Source organism: Cervus elaphus, chromosome 17 (genome assembly GCF_910594005.1).
Source record: "Cervus elaphus chromosome 17, mCerEla1.1, whole genome shotgun sequence".
In the NCBI taxonomy this organism is placed as follows: Eukaryota; Metazoa; Chordata; class Mammalia; order Artiodactyla; family Cervidae; genus Cervus; species Cervus elaphus.
The window spans coordinates 37738687-37760039 of record NC_057831.1 but is presented as its reverse complement, the minus strand read 5'-3'; the positions used below and the strand labels follow the sequence as shown (position 1 = coordinate 37760039).

Here is a 21353-nt window from a genome sequence, read left to right as displayed (position 1 = left end):
AATCGTTTGCTTCTGTTCTCTGAATTGTCTCTATTTCCTCTGAGTTCCTATTTCTTCTTTGTTTTGGTGTTTGACTTTAATGTTGGTGGACTTCCTCAAGAGCATGGTGATCTTTGTCTATCTAATAATATTTGAAACAGAATACTGAAAGTCTAAATGCAACTTCATGAGAAGACCTTGGCAATTTGCAGCCATCACTTTAGGGTGATTAGGTACCACCCTGCCATCTCATTGTGACATCCCCAAATGTCAAAATCTGTAAACTTTTCCCCTTGGATCTTTTCTCCCCAAAAAGGATTCTTCAATTTTTACATGTGATGGAAGGCTTCACAGGAAAAATGAAGACCCAAAGAAGTAGTTAGGGCTGAGAGCTTATATACTTGTTAATGCTGTTGAAATCAATGCAATTGCATTGTTTGTCCTTCAATAGCCTGACTGCTAGTCTTTTGGAAGCAAGTCAGAAAGCAATGTCTTGACAAATATAATTCAATTCACAGATTTTGACTGCGTTTATTTTTATTTAGGTGCCTCTTTCCCCCAGTTGGACTTGTGACCCCCAAATCTGGAGCATCTCTGACTCAACCCCTATAAAGAGAAAATCCAGTTTTCTTTCTTTTTTTTTTTTAACTTTTTATCTTGTATTGGGATATAATTGATTAACAATGTTGTGATAATTTCAGGTAAACAGTGAAGGGACTCAGGCATACATATACATGGATCCATTCTCCCCCAAACTCTGTCCCCATCCAGGCTGCCACGTAACATTGAGCAAAGGTCCATGTGCTATACAGTAGGTCCTTGTTGATTATCTATCTTAAATAGAGCAGTGTGTATATGTCCATCCCAAACTCCCCAACTGTCCCTTCCCCCCAGCAATCAATGTAGTTCTCAAAGTCTGTGAGTATTTTTCTGTTTTACAAGTGAGTTCATTTATATCATTTCCTTTTAGATGCCACATATAAGGGATGTCATATGATTATTTCTCCTCCTCTGACTTATTTCACTCAATATGACACTCTCTAGGTCTGTCCATGTTGCTACAAATGGCATTATTTCATTCTTTTTAATGGTTGGGTAATATTCCATTCTATACATTTACCACCACATCTTCTTTAGCCATTCCTCTGTCCATGGAGATTTAGGTTGCTTCATGTCTTGGCTGTTGTAAACAGTGCTACAATGAACATTAGTGTGCACATATCCTTTCGGATCATGTTTTTCTCCGGATATATGCCCAGGCGTGGGGAAAATCCAGTTTTCTGCTCAGTTGGAGAAAATGCATTTATGTGGAGGAGGATGAATATAATATGTAAAGATCTATTGAGATATTATTCAAGACTTCAGATTATATTCTCTTCATTTCTGTGTAATGTGGTCTTATGGTTGCTCTGTCAATTAAGAATTAAGAGGATGTTTCTTGATGTAACTGTATCACAGACTGAATAATTTATTACTCCTCAGGCCACATATACAATCTTGAGAAAATCAGTGCTTATGAGACAGGTAGAGGAAAAGAGACCGAGAAGGAGTAGCCTGAGAGGAAGGAGATAAAGATACTGATTAAATGTTGAGAGTGATCAGTAGGTCAAATGCTGCTAAAAGGTCACTCAGTAAGAATAAGGACTGAGAAGAGCCCAATGGATCATGCAAAGTGGAGGTGATGATTTACCCTGGCCAGAGCAGTTTCAAAATTCTTCCATCCTCAGCATATCCTGTGAAAGTGTAGGTTAGATCATATCAGACTGTTCAAAACTCACCAAGGTCTTCACGATCTCTTACCTTACAGACTACAGTGTTGGACAAGTGGTTGGTCTCTCCACTTCCAGCCAGTTTTCTCCTGGGCCTCATCTCCTTCAACTTTCTCTACTCTATCAGACTTGCCTCCTTGGTCTTTCTTGATAAATCTAGGATCGCTCTTGCTGTTCAGGATAGGCCTTTGCATTAGTTGTTTGCTTTTCCAGTAATGATGCTCCCAGACTTCTTCCAAACTCACTCCCTTGCTTCCTTCAGGTCTTTGCTCAAATGTTGCCTTTTTTGAGGCCTTACTCAACACTCTATTTAAATTACATTTATTTCCACTCAAGCATTATCCCTCTTCCCAACTTTGTTATTCTTCATAACATTTATCACTATTGAACATACTGTTTTACTCACTTTATTTAATGTCTGTCTCCCCCACCCTCCCTCAAACATAAACTACATGAGGGAAGAGATTTTGTTCATTCATATGTCCCAAGAACTTAGAACAGTACATATAACATAATACGCACTTAAATATTTGATGAATAAATTAGTGAATCGAGTAATGGTGCAACAAAAGGTAGATGTGGAGAATATAAGTTAAAGAGAATATCTTCAATAAATTTGGCTGTAAAGAAGTGGAGAAAGATATTGTTGTACTTGAAGGAGAACATGGGGTTTAGGGAAGCTCATATGTTTTTTATTTGCTTACACTGATTTTTTTTTCTTTTGAAAAAATACTGACTCATGGAAGATTGGAAGGAAAGTACAGAGAGGTTCCATTTACCCCTTCACCCAGTTTCGCCAATGGTTTTACTTCTCCAGCTAGGTAACTGTAGTACAGTATCGAAACATGGGAGATGATGTTGGTATATTGTGCATGTAAATCTATGCTACTTTATCACATGTGTATTTGTGTAACCACCACTGCACTCAAGATACAAAACTATTTCAGAACCACAAAGATTTCCCTCATGCCACCTCTCCCAATCCCTAGCTCTTGACAAACATGACTTTGTTCTCCATCTGTGAAATTTTGTCATTTCTAGAACATTATATAAATGAAATCATATAGTATTAATAATTGACTTTTTAAGATTGTTTTCTCTCACTTATCCTGTTCTATTGAGATTCATCCACAGTTTGCTCACCAATAGTTCATTCCTTTTTGTTACTGTTACATCCATGATATGGACGTACCATGGGAGGTTTCAGCCATTCACCTGTTGAAGGATATTTCCAGTTTTTGTCTGTTCCAAATAAAACTGCTATGAACATTTGTGTATGGGTTTTTATGTGAACATAAGTTTCGTTTCTCTGGAATAAATGCCCAGGAGTATGATTGCTGGGTTATATGACACATTATATGATATGTGAAATTAAAAGATGCTTTCTCCTTGAAAGAAAAGCTATGACAAACCTAGACAGTGTATTAAAAAGCAGACACATCACTTTGTTAACAAAGGTCCCTGTAGTCAAAGCTATGGTTTTTCTAGCAGTCGTGTATGGCTGTGAGAGTTGGACCATGAAGAAGGCTGAGTGCCAAAGAATTGATGCTTTTGAATTGTGCTGGAGAAGACTCTTGGGAGTCCTGTGGACTGCAAGGAGATCAAACCAGCCAATCCTAAAGGAAATCAACCCTGAATATTCATTGGAAGGACTAATGCTGAAGCTGAAACTCCAGTACTTGGGCCACCTGAAGGGATGAGCCAACTCATTGGAAAAGACCCTGATGCTGGGAAAGATTGAGGGCAGGAGGAGAAGGGGGATGAAATGGTTGCATGGCATTATTGACTCAATGGACATGAGTCTGAGCAAACTCTGGGAGATAGTGAGGGACAGGATGCCTGATGTGCTGCAGTCCATGGAGTCACAAAGAGTCAGACATGACTTAGTCATTAACAACAACGATACATGTATATTTTGTTTTTTAAGAAATGTCAAACTATTTTCCAGAGAAGTTGTACTGTTTTAAATTCCTCATGGTCTTTTTTTAAAGGGTGGGGCAATGTAAAGTCTGTTTAGGTTTTCTCGGGGAGGAACCAGCCACCAGGAAGGGGAAGGAAGCGGAGAACAGAGCCGAGTCTGGAGGAAGCAAATGAAAATGGAACAAGGTAAAAAAAATAAAAATTAAAAAAAAAAAAGAAAATGGAACAAGGTAAAGAGACGCTCCTTCCACTGGAGGGTGTGTCCTAGTTACCTGAAGAAGAAGGTGTGAGGTCGCTTTATGGGTTTGTTGGCTGGAACTTAATGGTTTTTCTTCCTCTTGACTAAACAGTGAATGAAGGATGGGCTGAGAGTGAAGTGCTTTGACATCAAAGGGCTTTGTGATCACACAAGGCTGGGAAATGCTTATTAATGTGTCACACCCTAGTTATTAGCACATTGAAAGTTTAGAAAAATCCTAGGGTAGAAAAGAGACCAGTCACATTCTGTGGCGTGAACATATGAATTTATGTGGTAAAGGATTGATTTTCTTTCCACATATATTTCTAAACCCTCCTCTCATTTTGCCCATCCCGACCCCCAAAGAACAACTGTCTTCACACAACTTTGGAAAAGTCCAGAATAGAATATAGCTACAATGGGATATTGCATGTATCCCACACAATACGTGGAGTTTCACCCTCTACACTAGAGGAATACATCCAAATTTAAATATTGTGGGATCAGAATATCATGATCAGAGTTTTAGTAAAGTCTTCTAATGTGTAAACAGTATTCCAGTATAATTTAGTTTATGCACTAATTATGCCACTCTGATATTTTAAAATGAGTTAACATTCTTAGATGAACACTTGATTTATTATAAAAGTAGAACTGTGAAACAATGGAGACAGTAGCTTTTTAACAAACAAAGTCCTTTGATTTTAGTAAACTGGATATCTGTATGGGAAAAAGTGAGTTTTGACATATACCTTATGTCAAACACAAAAATCATTTCTAGGTAAATTTGAAAGGTAAAACAACAGAACTTTAAGATAACATAGACTATTTCATGAATTTGATGGTAGGCAAAGATTTCTTAGAGTACAAAGAGCTCTAACAATAAAGGAAATGGTTGATGAATTCAATTACAATAAAATTAAGAAATCCTGTTCAACAAAAGGACATTAAGAGAATGAAAAGGCAAACCATAGTATAGGAAAAGGCATTTCCTATCCATGTAATCAGCAAAGGATTTGTATCTAGACTAAATACTGTTTTATAAACCAGTTGTAGTCAGTACAAAATGAAAACGACTCTAGAACCAGACTGCCTATAGCTACATCTGGTGTGACTTCAGACATGTCATTCCATGCTTTTCTGCCTTCCATTTCCTCACTAAATGGGAGTAAGAGTATACCCATCTACAGTTGTTTTGAGAGTTAAATTAATCAATATAGATAAAACACTTTGAGAAAAGTTTTGCACATTAAAAGAGCCCAAGTGAAGTTAGCAATTATCATGTGTCCTCTGTGTTTTCAAATAAAGGTGAAAGCTTGATGCAGAGAATTTAGAATTTAATGTGCTTTCATTATTAGAGTGAGTGTCATTGATGTCCCTGACATGCTGAGCCATCACATTTCTTATTACACAGCAGCAGTGTGTGTGTGCATGTGCACACAAGTGAGGTGTAATACCATTAAATGTCACCCAGCCCTTCCATAATAAGTGGGAGGCATTCTGGCTTAACCACCAAGCACCTGCAGTGAACTTGGTTGTGTTCTCCTTCACCTAATAATTCTGACAGCTTTATAATATCCTTAAATAAAATCACAGCATCAACTGCATACTTGTGCAACTTACTGCTTCTACCAGTATTACATTTGGACAGTTTTCTTACATATTCATATGTAATTACTGAAGAATATAAAATCTCTTACATTTCAGGCCTGACCTTACCTTGTTAAGAGTTTACATTTGTATAGATGTTTCTCTGTCTTAAATAAAATGCTTTCTTCAATTTTATCATTTCCAAATGGGTGGTTCTGTGAGTCACTGTTCTCCTCTCTGGGTGGTAGGGACTCAATTTCAAGACACCTCCTGCCAGAGAAGCATCTTTGTTGGCTCTGATTCACTAGACAATTTTCTCTAAGTTGTGCCCTAGCTCACCTGGGTTTCATTGGCATCAGAAGCGCTTATAAAGCCAGCACATCTCTGGAACTGTTCTAATTAACCCATCATCACCCCTTGGAAGTTGGTCTTGATACTGCCCAGGGTTCTTGGCCTTCCCCAATCCATAGAATGCAATGGACAGAGCCTGGCGGGCTACTGTCCGTGGGGTCACACAGAGTCAGATACGACTGAGTAACTGACACTTTCACTTCAATAAAAGAAATTGACTAAAGGCCAGAAAAGAAATTCAGTAAAGGCTTTATGGGGGGCCCTGATGCCCTAGGAGGGAACAAAAAGAAGTAACAAAGGACATGCTCATTCCCTGGGGGCCAGGGTGGGGGAGAGCTTGTTCTTTATATGGGGTGAGGGTAGGGGTATGTCCAGGAGTTGGGCTGGAGGGATGGCTTAAGTGATCTGCCACCCCTTAGATGGTGTTGTGTGCAGGGAGCATGTACAGTACCCTGTTTTTGCTCCTGGCTCTTCAGAAGTGGTGGTTGGGTATTTTGGTCATTTGTATCTTTCTGTCCCTAATTTGCCCCAACTGTTTAGGCACGCAATTATTTTAGTCCTTATAGTTTCTTTGTATTTTGTTGCTGGAGGAGAGATTTGTCCAGGTGCAAGCATTGAAACAAAGGGTCCTGGGCCCCAGACTGTCTCAGTCTGTGTATGAATATGAAGTGATCATTAACAATCAGGCCCACCGTTCTCAAAGTGTGATTGTGGTTCATGTTTGGAAAATTCACCTGGGGTGCTTGTTAAAAACATAGATTTCCAAGTTCCAGCCCAAACCCTCAGAATCAAAGGCTCTGGGAATATCAATCAAAAGTTTACGTTTAAAAAAAAAAGCTTTCCAAGTGAGTCTAAAATTTGAGAACTATCAAAATATATTTCACTGAGTCCTATAGAATCTGGTTCTAAAATTAGAAAATTAACACCCAACAGCTTGAGTAGGATACAGCAAAATACAAGTTATGAAAATGGAGGCCGGTTGAATCCAGGTAAGGATTAAATTCAAGGAAGAAAGGATGTGTGAAGAGGGTGGAGGAATGCCCAGAACACTGTGAGCCCTGTACTTGTAGTCATGATTTTCTTAGAGCTGAGTATTTTACCTTTTTTTCTGAGAAGTGAGTTAGTAAAAAAATAGATTTATTAAAAAAAATAGATTTATTTCATTGTTAGCAATTCAAACAAAGAATAAAAATATAACTTTCTGTATCTCAAGCACTATTTAAGATCTGGGTACTCTTATCTTTTGGCAATGTTTGATAAATCTATAGATTCAGGTAATTCTGTGCTTAATCTGAAGCCCCAGGCTGAAGGTCCTTCTAAGCTGATCAGTTAACAAGTCTATCTTGGTCATGGACTTCCTTGATACCTCAGTTGGTAAAGAATCCACCTGCAATGCGGGAGACCTGGGTTCGATCGCTGGATCGGGAAGATCCCCTGGAGAAGGGAAAGGCTACCCATTCCAGTATCCTGGCCTGGAGAATTCCATGGACTGTATAGTCCATGGGGTCGCAAAGAGTTGGACATGACTGAACGACTTTCACTTCACTTCATCTTGGTAATGCTTTTTGCCATTCACTCACCACTCACTCATCTAATTATGGGTTAGGTGCTCTAGAAGACCTAACTTCAAATACATAGAATTGCCAGGGCTGGGGAGGTGTCTTGTAAAATGTAGCATGTGATTCAATGGTTCTTGGGTGAGACCCAAAATTCTGCATTTCTAACACGTTTTAGTTTTCTGAATGTTGAGTTTTAAGCCAACTTTTTACTCTCCTCTTTCACTTTCATCAAGAGGCTCTTTAGTTCTTCTTCACTTTCTGCCATAAGGGTGGTGTCATCTGCATATCTGAGGTTATTGATATTTCTCCCAACAATCTTCATTCCAGTTTGTGCTTCCTCCAGCCCAGCGTTTCTCATGATGTACTCTGCATATAAGTTAAATAAGCAGGGTGACAATATACAGCCTTGATGTACTCCTTTTCCTATTTGGAACCAGTCTGTTGTTCCATGTCCAGTTCTAACTCTTGCTTCCTGACCTGCATACAGATTTCTCAGGAGGCAGGTCAAGTGGTCTGGTATTCCCATCTCTTTCAGAATTTTCCACAGTTTATTGTGATCCACACAGTCAAAGGCTTTGGCATAATCAATAAAGCAGAAATAGATGTTTTTCTGGAACTCTCTTGCTTTTTCGATGATCTAACGGATGTTGGCAATTTGATCTCTGGTTCCTCTGCCTTTTCTAAATCCAGCTTGAGCATCTGGAAGTTCACGGTTCACGTATAGCTGAAGCCTGGTTTGGAGAATTTTGAGCATTACTTTACTAGCATGTGAGATGAGTGCAATTGTGCGGTAGTTTGAGCATTCTTTGGCATTGCCTTTCTTTGGGATTGGAATGAAAACTGACCTTTTCCAGTCCTTTGGACACTGCTGAGTTTTCCAAATTTGCTGGCATATTGAGTGCAGCACTTTCACAGCGTCATCTTTCAAGATTTGAAATAGCTCAACTGGTATTCCATCACCTCCACTAACTTTGTTTGTAGTGATGTTTCCTAAGGTCCACTTGACTTCACATTCCAGGATGTCTGGCTCTAGGTGAGTGATCACACCATCGTGATTATCTGGGTCACGAAGATCTTTTTTGTATAGTTCTTCTGTGTATTCTTGCCACCTCTTCTTAATATTTTCTGCTTCTGTTAGGTCCCTACCATTTCTGTCCTTTACTGTGCCCATTTTTGCATGAAATGTTCCCTTGGTATCTCTAATTTTCTTGAAGAGATCTCTAGTCTTTCCCATTCTGTTATTTTCCTCTATTTCTTTGCATTGATTGCTGAGGAAGGCTTTCTTATCTCTCCTTGCAAATAGATGGGGAAACAGTGGAAACAGTGGCTGACTATTTTTCTGGGCTCCAAAATCACTGTAGATGGTGACTGCAGCCATGAAATTAAAAGACGCTTACTCCTTGTAAGGAAAGTTATGACCAACCTAGACAGCATATTAAAAAGCAGAGACATTGCTTGCCAACAAAGTTCCATCTAGTCAAGGCTATGGTTTTTCCAGTAGTCATGTATGGGTGTGAGATTTGGATGATGAAGAAAGCTGAGCGCCAAAGAATTGATGCTTTTGAACTGTGGTGATGGAGAAGACTTGGGAGTCCCTTGGACTGCAAGGAGATCCAACCAGTCCATCCTAAAGGAGATCAGTCCTGAGTGTTCATTGGAAGGACTGATGTTGAAGCTGAAACTCCAGTACTTTGAACACCTGATGCGAAGAGCTGACTCATTTGAAAAGACCCTGATGCTGGGAAAGATTGAGGTCAGGAGGAGAAGGGGCCGACAGAGGATGAGATGGTTGGATGGCATCACCGACTCAATGGACATAGATTTGGGTGAACTCTGGGAGTTGGTGATGGACAGGGAGGCCTGGCCTGCTGCGGTTCACGGGGTCACAAAGAGTCGGACGTGACTGAGCGACTGAACTGAACTGAACTGCACACGTTCTTAGTGATGCCAATGATGCTGGTCTGCTGATAACATTGATAACATCATTGCTTGTTTAAGAAGCCCTGATTTCTTTTTGGCCTCCGGAAAGAGTTTTCTAGACTCTCTGGTCCCTGGATATATCTGACCTGTACTACTGGTAGAGGCAGGTGAAGATTCCATACTGGCAATGCAGTATTGGACGTTGTTCTCAGAAGTTCCTGACATGAATGCTGTGTTGGCTGCTTGTGAATGATAAAGACCCTCTCCCTTTCATACTTAATCCAGGTCTCAACTATGAATCTCTTCAACCAGATAGTTCTTTCTCTGGGAGAATAAATTTGGAATTCTGGCCTGTCTGCCCCCATACATCTCCTGAACCATTAATAACAACCATGACTACCTTTAAACATCTTTTAAATCTTCAGTGGCTCAGTGGTGTCTGAATCCCACAGTAGTTGCTTTTCTTTATTTTCCATTTAAAAAAATTAAAGTATAATTGACTGACAATATCATAGTGGGCCTTCTCTTTCCTCAGTGAATCTGGCTAAAGGTTTATCAGTTTTGTCAATCTTTTCAAAGAACTAATTCTTAGATTCATTGCTTTTTTAAAAAAATGTTTTTAAAGTTTCAATTTTATCTTCTTGGAGAATAATCTTCCTTTGTAATATAAGTGACAGGCCTGAGAAATGCTGTGAGGTGCATTTTTTTTTTTTTGCTTGTTTTTATTGTGAGGGTCTTTAGTGAATAAGAAATCTCATTTCTTTGTTCAACAGTCTGTTCATCTTTACATACTTCCAGAGACAAATTGTTCTCAGTTGTTGAGTAGTTTCAAATAAACTTTTTTCTCTAATAAAATATCACAGACCTAAGTGTATTATTAAAGTTGTCATTGTGTCAACTGTATAGCTTTCACAATTTTTCCAATTGCAAAATGAGTTTTTTGAAAAGCAGTTTAATTCCAATTTGGTTTCCACAATTTGTATTAATTAAAGTTCTTTCTCATTCAGACACTCTATGTTTTCTGTGGGCTCCACAAGTTGATTCTAAACTATCAACTAGGAAACTGAGACCAAACATGCACATGTGTGTGCGTGCGTGCACACACACACACACACACAGTCACACTCAGGAATCCATCTTCCTCTTCTCTTCCTCTGTCAATAAATTCTGATTTGGTAATATTGACTCTCAGCCAGCTTTGGAAACTATTGAGATGGTTTCTTGTCCAGCTATATACCTAACTTATCTGTCCATTATCCTCTTTTCCTTACTCTAAAAAAGATTTAAGGTATTGTCTTAATTAAATATAGTCACTTAGGAAAGTAACCATTTAAGAAAATAGATAAAAAGATCAATAATGTAATAGTTAATCTTTATCTTCTTTCTCATAGTTTTATGTTTTCCACATTTTCTTGCCATGTATTAGTATAATTATAATTTTTTAAAAGACTGAATTTTTTATGGATTAAAAAATTTGATGGAGTTACTTATGAGGGTTGCCCTGCTTATGTACTATTTCATACTTAGTGAGTTATCAGTTAATCAAGTATTTTTATTTTTAGGACTGTCTGTTCCCCCAGAGGACTAGAAAGGAAAACTTTCACACCTATTACTTTACAGATTCCTGGTAAGATGGAAGACCTCTGAAATTCTATCAGTTTCTGTTCTTTGGGGTTCTGCAACAGCCTCTGGAGGAATGATGCATATTATCTTTATAGCCAACAACATTATATAAAGCATAAAAAGGGCTTTCCTTCTTTGATTGGAATTTGAAATTGTAATCTAGTATGTTAGAATCTGTGTTAGAAGAATCATTTAATGCTCCCTGCCCAGTCAGCAGTAACACACCAAGTATGTTAGTCACTCACTAGTGTCCAGCTCTTTGCTACCCCATGGACTGTAGCCCCCCATGCTCCCCTGTCCATGGAATTCTCCAGGCAAGAATATTAGAGTGTGTAGCCATTTCCCACTTCAGGGGATCTTCCGGACACAGGGATTGAACCCAGGTCTCCTGCATTGCAGGCAGATTCTTTACCATCTGAGGCACCTGGGAAGCCCAAGGGTACAATTTATTTATTGCAGTGGATTGCTTCCCTCTAATGGTGGAAAGTAGTCACATCACTTCATTTTTAGTGTTCAGGTTTTTAGTCTCAAATAGTTTACAAATTATTTCACACCATGGATTGCTTTGATTATGATTATTACAGTCTATGCTTTTGTGATAATATCACATGATATTGATGCCAAAACCATTAGCTCATGATTTTAACAATCAAAGCAATAATATCTAAGAAGTCATAGCTCGTTACTTCTCTGATTTCTTTCTGACTCACTAAATGTTTCAAATGAAACAACTTATTTCTGATTTATAATACTTCTACTATTAAAATCTTGCAGAAATGCATGTAATTGTTACATCATCCCTTATCCCTAGATAGCATTATATATCAGTATGATTAAGTTTTTGAATCATGTGGTTATAGCCTTTGGTGATAAACAAAACAAAACAAAAGAAGGATTTGGACAGTTTACCACCAGATCCAGGATTTGATAAATAATTTATGCCTATAAAACACTTTGTCATTTTGAAGCAAATTGCTCTTAGGAAACTCAGTAAGCTTTACTAAGTGAATTCAGTAAAGTTTCTAAACCATCCTTTGATATTCCTTTCATTTGAACTCTCAACAAATTTCCGAGGTAGAAGGGAAAGCATTATTATCCCATCTTTTCTTAATTTTTTTTTTCTTTAAAGTTGGAGGAAACAAGCTCCAAGAGCACACAAGATATCAGTCTCAGAAATGGGTCAAGAATCATGGTTCCCACTCTGTGAAATGTTTCAGACTCAATATTCAACTGGGCATTTTCCACTCATGGGCTCTCAGATGTAACTCAGTCTAAATGGCTCCTTCTTCAGGATCTCTGTCACATTTGAGTGCCCTTGCCCCCACTAAAGAGGACAACAGAGGATGAGATGGTTGGATGGCATCACTGATGTGATGGACATGAGTTTGAGTAGGTTCTGGGAGTTGGTGATGGACAGGGAGGCCTGGCGTGCTGCAGTCCATGCGGTCGCAAAGAGTCGGACATGACTGAGCGACTGAACCGAACTGTCCCCACTAATCTCATCAAATGAGAAATCTAGCAGGCCTTCTAGCCTTCTTCCTTCTCTGTCCCCACTTGTCATCAAAAAGTCTTGCTGAGTTTTCTGACCATTGTCCACCTATTACCCCTTTGTATTACTGTCCTAGAGTTGCCATAGCAAAGTTCCACAGGCTGCTTGGCTTAGACACCAGAAATCTATTTCTCACAGTTCTAGAAGCTAGAAGTCTGAGATCAGTGTTGTCAGCAGGGTTAGTTTCTTCTTCTTGGCTCATGGACCACTATCTTCTTTCTGTTTCTCCACTTGGTCTTCCCTCTGTGTGTTTGTGTCCTAATCTCTTCTTCTTTTAAGGACATCAGGTATATTGGATTAGTGCATGTGTGTGTGCTAAGTAAGTCACTTCAGCCGTGTCAGACTCTTTGTGACTCTATGGACTGTAGCCTGCCAGACTCCTCTGGCCATGGGATTCTCCAGGCAAGAATACTGGAGTGCCAGGCCCTCCTCCAGGGGATCTTCCCGACCCAGGGATCAAACCCGTCTCCTGCATTGCAGGCACCTGGGAAGCCCAGTGAAGCTTAGGGGCCACCCTAATGACCTCATTTTAACTTAATTACCTCCTTAAAGACCTGTTTCCGTGTGCAGTCACATTCTGAGATCTTGAGGGTCAGGACTTCAACCTAAGAAATTTGGGAGGGGCTGCAATTCAGCTGCTAACAACCCTGTTACTGTTCTGAACTGGCTGAGGGATGCCTCCCTCAGCCCTACACTGTACAACACATTCCCACCTGGATGCTCTGCTCCAATTCACCATCCACAGAGATCAATCCAATACACAAGCCTGATTGTGTAAGTTGCTTTGCTTCTAATCCTTCACCCGAGCCCCCATTCCTTGAGAAGACAAGGGGAGACCTGGCCCTGCCTTTCTCACCTGCCTCTTCTCGCCACACCTCTTGTCTGGCACTCAGCCTCCACTGATGCTAAAATGTTTCATGACCAGGCCATGTTGCTTCATGCCTCGATGCTTTGGCTTATATTTATGCCCCCGCCCAAGACCTTTCTCTTCATCTGCCTGCCTCTTCCTCATTCTTCAAAATGTACAGAAAATGGGAGCCTCTCCTGGTTCCTGCCGGCTGATCAAAGCTCTGGCCCTCCAAGTGACCTGCAGGCATGAGCACATCTTGGTGCCTTATGAATGACTGAGTAGGGGAAGATCCCTATCATTCACTGTGGGGACAGTTTGTTCAGGAAATGATGATCCAGGTCTGACACCTGGAACTCGCCTCTCCAAGGAGTTCTCCCTGGCACAGCGGGCCCTGGACCAGGTGGCTAGTATGAGCCCCTGGGCAAGTGAAGCTTCTTCATGGTTTTACACAGACAGCCCAGGTTCTTCCCAATTTATGGTTGGTTACATATGTATTTCTATTTTACATACATTTTAACTTAGACTCATACCTGTGAGGTTGGTACTCATTTGTGGAGATGTCAATTTTTATTACCAGGGGATGTAGCTCAGTGGTAGAGCGCATGCTTCGCATGTATGAGGCCCCGGGTTCAATCCCCGGCATCTCCATGTGGTTCTGTTTGGGCTTCTCTGGTGGCTCAGACGGCAGGAGACCTGGGTCTCCTAGTTTATATTTCCTTTTCCCCAACCCTTTCTCTTTGCCCATTCCGGCTGATCTCAGGCTCCACATCTCGAGGCTTCAGTGGGGGATCGGGACCATGTGGAACACCAGTGGGCTCTCACGGTGACTTTACTGTCCGGTGATTTTCCAGGCTGTAAATCATGCCCAATATGCCTGATCAATCAGAGAAATTGCTCTGCCTTCACATTTTAACCAACTCCCGCCTTATTATAGCAGCTTATTTAACCCCATCTAACCTTTTAAAAATAATACCATGTAAGCACTTCCATGCCAGCAACTTTATTGGAAATGTTACCCCCACACTGGCATGTGATTGCTAGTAATGATTTTATTTACAAACCCCACCTCCACCTGCGTGAAGCTGTGTCAGGAGCCAAATTTGCCCATTCCCCAGCCTCCTATTATAATCAAATGGAATGTTTGTGTTTCATGTTCCTGGTGTGTAAACTGCCCAGACAATGTCCTATTCATCTTTGTATCTTCAGGACCCAGTGCTGGACACAGAGTAACGTGCTCTATGTTCCCCAAACATCTACTGCAAATAAAGTTAAAACAACCAGCTCTATAGGACAACAGGAGAGGAGTGTCCAAGTAAATATTTGGCAAGAGTTTTAGGGAGAAGCCTCTGGTAAAGGAGGTTTGGACTGGAGATGAAGGTCAGATGGAACAAGATTAGCCAGGGGTTGATCGTCACTGAAACTAGGTAATGGGACTGCATTATAGCAGTCTCTCTCTGCTTTTGAATATGTTTGAAATTTTCCCTAAAAACAAAAAACAAAAAAGCAACCCACCAAGAAAAAGACCCATTTGTTTATAAATAAGCACAAGAAAGACAGCATTTTTCTTTTTTGGATTTGTCATAATGGCCCTTAGTTGAGGAATGAGGCGGTGACTACCATCTCTCCTGGGAGAAGTCCAGATGAGGACATCACTGGTGTGGCTAGTCAGCCCCTGAGGTGGCATCACTGTTTCCTGAGAATAAAACCTTCATTTGGTTGTAGGAGGGAAGCGTTGAGTAATAAAGTGATTGTTGTTACTGGCTCAGCCTTTGTAAATAGTTTCATTTTTAATGATGGTGTGAGTGGAGGATTACAGGAACTGGTGGGATTGTCTGAAATGTCAGGACTGGAATTTACCATTGCAGGGGGATGCCATGAGATTCGACACTGGTATATTCATTAGAAGTTACAAGAAGACAGTGAGATAGAAATAAAAGAATGGATTTGGTATTTTATGTGAAGAGAGGGGGTTGAAAATCAGTAAATGATGTATACTACTTGGGACATGAAGATGGCATCCAAAAATTACAAGCTTGGACATTATGCTACAACATCGATGAACATGAAAGTATTGGTATAAGTGAAAGAAACCAGTCACAAAACCCACAAATAGTATAGTTCCATTTATATAAAATGTGCAGAATAGGCAAATCCATAAGATAGAAAGTAGATTAATGGTTGCCTAGGGTTAGGCTGGGAAGAGACTGCTAACAGGTATGAGGTTTCCTTTCGGGGTAATGAACTTGTTCTAAAATTGTGATATTTGCACAATTCTGTAAATTCACTAAAAACCATTGAGTCATACACTTTAAATGACTGAAGTTGGTGGCATGTAAATAATTCTCAATAAAGTTGTGAAAAAATGTTGGGGTTTGGGGACAAGAGAATTTTAAAAAATCATCTTATCGTGTCATCATGTACTTGCATTATCTTTTCCAGAGATAATACACAATGTATTGTGACTGAAAGTTAAAATCCAGCAAGGATATATCACATTCACCAATGATAACACATTTTTACTAAAAGAAAATCCCAGAGAGTGTGTTTCTGATCCCAAATTGAAGACTCTTGAGATTAAATTCAATCAGTTTTTCACTAAGCGCTTTACGATTAAGCACCTAATGGTGTGGGCTGTGTTTGGTTTTCTAGCAGATGCTTCATGGTCTGCTGCCACCTTCTTTTTCCTCTGTTGCTTCATCAGGGAAGAAGAGGTTGACAAGTAGAGTTCTCAAGCTAGCCAGTCCTCCAAGGTGGGGGATCAGCCCCTCATCCCAAATAGGCGTTGTCATTCTCCCCAAATCACCACAACAGCCCAGTCATTGCTGTAATTGCTGCTCCGTTGTAATTTAGAAGATAGAATGGCGTCAATTTCTTGATTTGATCATTGAATTGTAGTTATATAAGAGAAAGCCTAGTGGCTCAGTCGGTAAAGAATCTGCCTGCAATTCAGAAAACGTGGGTTTGATCCCTGGGTCAGGAAGATCCCCTGGAGAAGGAAATGGCAGCCCACTCCAGTATTCTTGCCTGGAAAATCCCATGGACAGTGGAGCATGGCAGGCTATATATAGTCCATGGGGTCACAAAGGTCAGACACAACCACCAAGAGAATGCCTTAACATTTTTTTTTAAAGAGGTAAAGAGATAAGATGTCTGCAACACACTCTCAGTTGATTCAGCAAAAATTTATGCTTGCACATAATGGACACACATGTCTCTAAGGAGTGTGGTACCCTTCCCTGGCTGTACCTCTTGTGATAAAAGGTGCTGATTGAATTACTGGGAATCACCTGATTTATGGGGACTGATTTAACAATAGGAGTCATATTACCCAAGGTATTGATTGAATCAGTGCCAGCACCTCCCCTGCAACAGAGACAGTATGTATGCAACTGTATATAGAATATGGGTACACAAAGTTCCTGTGTACATAATAACAATGTATATGTAATATGTGCCCACAGAGGTACTTTGGGTACTCAGTCATATATACAACAGTGTATATATAGTGTCCAAAAAGAAACTTTGGGTACACAATGTGTACACACAACTGTGGACACATAATATTATGTGTCCACATAATATTTTGCAACTTTGTGCACACAATGCATATACACAACTAAGTACCACAGATTGGTGCCCAGGCCTCCCCTTGGGCATTCTCCCATGTCTCTGTCTCTTCTTCTAAGGATACTAATCAGATTTAGGCCTGTTCTAATGACCTCATCTTAATTTCATTACGTCTGCAATTGACAATTTACAAATAAGTTCATATTCACAGGTACCGGGGAGTAGCACTTCAATATATCTTTTCAAATTAATTAATTAATTACTTGGTCCTGCTGCATAGTTTGTAGATCTTAGTTCCCACACCGAGGACTGAACCCACAACCTCAACAGTGACAGTGCAGAGTCCTAACCACTGGACTGCCAGGGAATTCCCAATGTATCTTTTTAGAGGGCATGATTCAGCCATAATATCACTCACAGCAGGGAAAAGGAGATAAAGACTTAAGCCAGTTCAGGATAGGGAGTTAGAACCGAATGTCTTGCAAAACCTGAAAACCCAAGGGGTGCAGGAATCTTAGGAATTCTGGCAACTCTGCTGCCTGGAAGAGTCTTAGCCCAGAGTATACACGTGCCCATTTGTTTAACTGGATAGAGAAATAAATGGACACAGAGTGAAAAGAGGAGACGAACAGACTGAGATAAGGTTGGAGGGAAGACTTAAGACATTCACTCCCCAGGTCTTCAGAGACCACACCAACTCTCCTGTTTCAGAAGGGGGTGGGGGATGGTTCTCATATTTAAATTCCCTCCTTGACCCCAAAACCTCTTAAATTTGTGACTTTAACTCCTAAAAGTCAGGGAGAGTTTGAATGGGTCTCCCAGAACTCAATAGGTCATCTTCTGCCTATAAGCCATCTTTGAGCTTTGTTTTCATTGCGTTTTATTTATTTATTTTTTTTTTTTAATATATATTTATTTATTTATTTGACTGCATGAGGTCTTAGTTACAGAGACTTAGTTACAGCACATGGGATCTTGTTCCCTGACCAGGGTTTGAACCCGGGCCCCCTGCATTGGAAGCAGAGAGTCTTAGCCACTGAACCACCAGGGAAGTCCCCCTTCATTGCGTTTTAAATAAACACAGGATGAGGTATTCCTTCTGCTCCACCACTCGCAGTTCAGAATGCTCTAGTTTACACCATGATGCTGTTAGTAAGTTTTAAAATTTTATTTATCTTTTGTAATAAAATCATAGTCTGTTCACTCAAAATATGTAGCAAGGACATAAGTTGGTCACAATATTGGGCACTGTGGCAGGAACAAAGAGAAAATATGCATGGTATCTGCCCAAAGGAGCCCAGTTAGGGAGGCAAGTATGTTGCAAGGAGTGTGAGTACCCTGAGGGCAATGTTCAGTTACAATCTTGCTACTCAGTGTGGTCCCTACCCCTCACCCCTACACCCCTCCACCTCACCTGCACCATTAGCACTGTCTGGGAGCCTGTTAGAAATGCAGAACCTCAATCCAGCTCAAGACCTACATCAGAAACTTCGTTTTAACAAGATTGCTAGCAGGTGACATATATGCACACAGGAACTTTTGTCCAGGAGATAGAAATGACTTCCCAATAGTGTCCAAAGATAATATCAATTCAACCATCATCACCAGAACAAGCGGAGAAGGCAATGGCAACCCACTCCAGCATTCTTGCCTGGAAATCCCATGGACGGAGGAGCCTGGTAGGCTACAGTCCATGGGGTCGCGAAGAGTCAGACACGACTGAGTGACTTCACTTTCACTTTTCACTTTTATGCATTGGAGAAGGAAATGGCAACCCACTCCAGTATTCTTGCCTGCAGAATCCCAGGGACAGAGGCCTGGTGGGCTGCCGTTTATGGGGTCGCACAGAGTTGGACATGACTGAAGCGACTTAGCAGCAGCACCAGAACAAGGCCCTGTGCTGGGCACTGGGGACCTAGAGAAGAAAGAAATGTGTCCTTGCCCTCAAGGAGTTTGCAGCCTATCTGGGAAACAGACACATATCTATAGGACTGGAGCAAAGATAGGGAGTAGCCAAGTCTGCTTTACAGACAAAGTGGCTCTGAGATGCTCAAATCTAGCACTAGTAGAGGCATCATTTGTTCTAAGAAAACTCCCTATAAAGCATACAGAGTTGATTCAGTGCAACACCATTCAATTTCCTGTAGGTTCCAAGTAACATAAAGGCTTTATTAAGGGGATAATCTTTGAGGTGGGGTTTACAAACAAACAAACAAAAAAAGACAATAAAAACACCTTAAAACATATCGCACAGACTTGTTTAAAAAAATTACTTTGGATGTTTACCACACTGACTTACCTGTGCTTTGAATATGCCAGGTGCTCATGCTTTAAGGCCTTTGCATGGCCTAGATGGTCTCAAGGCTAACTCTCTCACCTCCATTTAGTCATGATTCAAATGGCATGTTCTCACTGAGGTCTGCCAAGTCTATCTTATTTAAACTTATAACTCATTCTGTCCCTTACCTTGTCTATACCCATAGGTCATATATATGGCCTTATGTATGTAAGTATATACATAGTATATAATTGTACACAGTATAATTGACTTGCTTGTTATTTTTATTTTTCTATTGTCTTCCTCCCTTTCCTACCTTCCTCAAAGACTATAAACTTCCACAGAAATTTTTAAATTAATTTTATTTACTGATGAATCTTCAGTTCAATCTCTCAGTCACGTCCGACTCTTTGCGACCCTGTGAATCGCAGCACGCCAGGCCTCCCTGTCCATCACCAGCTCCCGGAGTTTACCCAAACTCATGTTCATCGAGTCGGTGATGCCATCCAACCATCTCATCCTCTGTCATCCCCTTCTCCTCCTGGCCCCAATCCCACCCAGCATCAGGGTCTTTTCCAATGAGTCAACTCTTTGCATGAGGTGGCCAAAGTATTGGAGTTTCAGCTTCAACATCAGTCCTTCCAATGAACACCCAGGACTGATCTCCTTTAGGATGGACTGGTTGGATCTCCTTGCAGTCCAAGGGACTCTCAAGAGTCCTCTCCAACACCACAGTTCAAAAGCATCAATTCTTTCGGTGCTCAGCTTTCTTCACCGTCCAACTTTCACATCCATACATGACCACTGGAAAAACCATAGCCTTGACCAGACGGACCTTTGTTGGCAAAGTAATGTCTCTGCTTTTTAATATGCTATCTAGGTTGGTCATAACTTTCCTTCCAAGGAGTAACCGTCTTTTAATTTCATGGCTGCAATCACCAACTGCAGTGATTTTGGAGCCCCAAAAAATCAAGTCTGACACTGTTTCCTTTGTTTACCCATCTATTTCCCATGAAGTGATGGGACCAGATGCCATGATCTTATTTCTGAATATTGAGCTTTAAGCCAACTTTTTCACTCTCCTACAATTCTTATTAATAAAATAGGGCCTAGCAGTCTGCAGAAGTTCATGATATTGTGCTAAGAATATACTTTAACCCTTTCTTCATTTAGTTTCCAATAAACCTCTATTGGTCTCATTTATCCATAATTTCTCTAAAATACTTATTTGAAATATAAGTATTCTACCAGATAACTCTACAATTGATTGAGCTTCAAAAAATAAACAGTAAGTCTTTACAGGTAGAATCATTAAAGTGATCATTGAAATGATAGAATCCTGGTACTAGCAATATTACCAATACTTTTTAAATCTTGTAAACTGCAAGGCCTTTTTAAAACAGCAACATAAAAATACATATAAGATGCAATGAGCTTCTTAAAACCATCATTAATTTCTTTCTGGGTTGAACAGTTAGATGATAATTCTTCTGTGCTAAGTGTGTGTTCATCTCTTTACGTAGTATGAGATGCTGAACACAGGAGCTTTCATTCATCAACAACTTGCACTATTCCAAGTGCTGTTCTAGGCCCTGAGCACATGAGAGCAAATCACATACATGTCATGCCACCCAAGACCTAGTGGGAAGAGGGGACACAAAAGAAGTACTACATTCTGAAGGAAATAAGAAAAGTCAGAGGGGCTGCAGCAGAGAACATGAGGGTGAGGGAGAGAAGAGGAAACTGAGGTCAGTCCAGGGTCTCCGCGTGATGTTAAGGATTTCACGGGGAATGGTTCTAAGTGGGAGAATTATGGCTGTGATGCGGAAAATAGAATCTGGGAAGGGCCAAGTTTGTGTAAAGAGACCACCTGGACAGTGTCACAGGGGTGCAGATGAGACTGGTTGACTAGGAGGTTCACTGGGAATTGAAAGGAAAATTGTTGGATTTTTTTTTTTTTAAGTTTAGATAGAATAAACAGGATCTGTGATTGCTAACATGTGGAGTAACCTGGTTGTTGTTTAGTTGCTAAGTAGTGTCGGACTCTTTTTCAACCCCATGGGCTGTAGCCCACCAGGCCCCTCTGGAGTGGGCTGCCATTCCTTCTCTAGAGGATCTTCCTGATCCCGGGGTCAAACCCATGTCTCCTGCATTAACAGG

The 21353-nt window shown here is 40.4% G+C and overlaps 1 non-coding gene across 1 annotated transcript; it reads left to right on the top strand.

Annotated features, from left to right (window-relative positions):
• Positions 1-13924: 13924 nt before the first annotated feature.
• Positions 13925-13996, top strand: TRNAA-CGC. Its single transcript has one exon. It is a non-coding gene; the product is annotated as a tRNA-Ala (tRNA).
• Positions 13997-21353: the final 7357 nt, after the last annotated feature.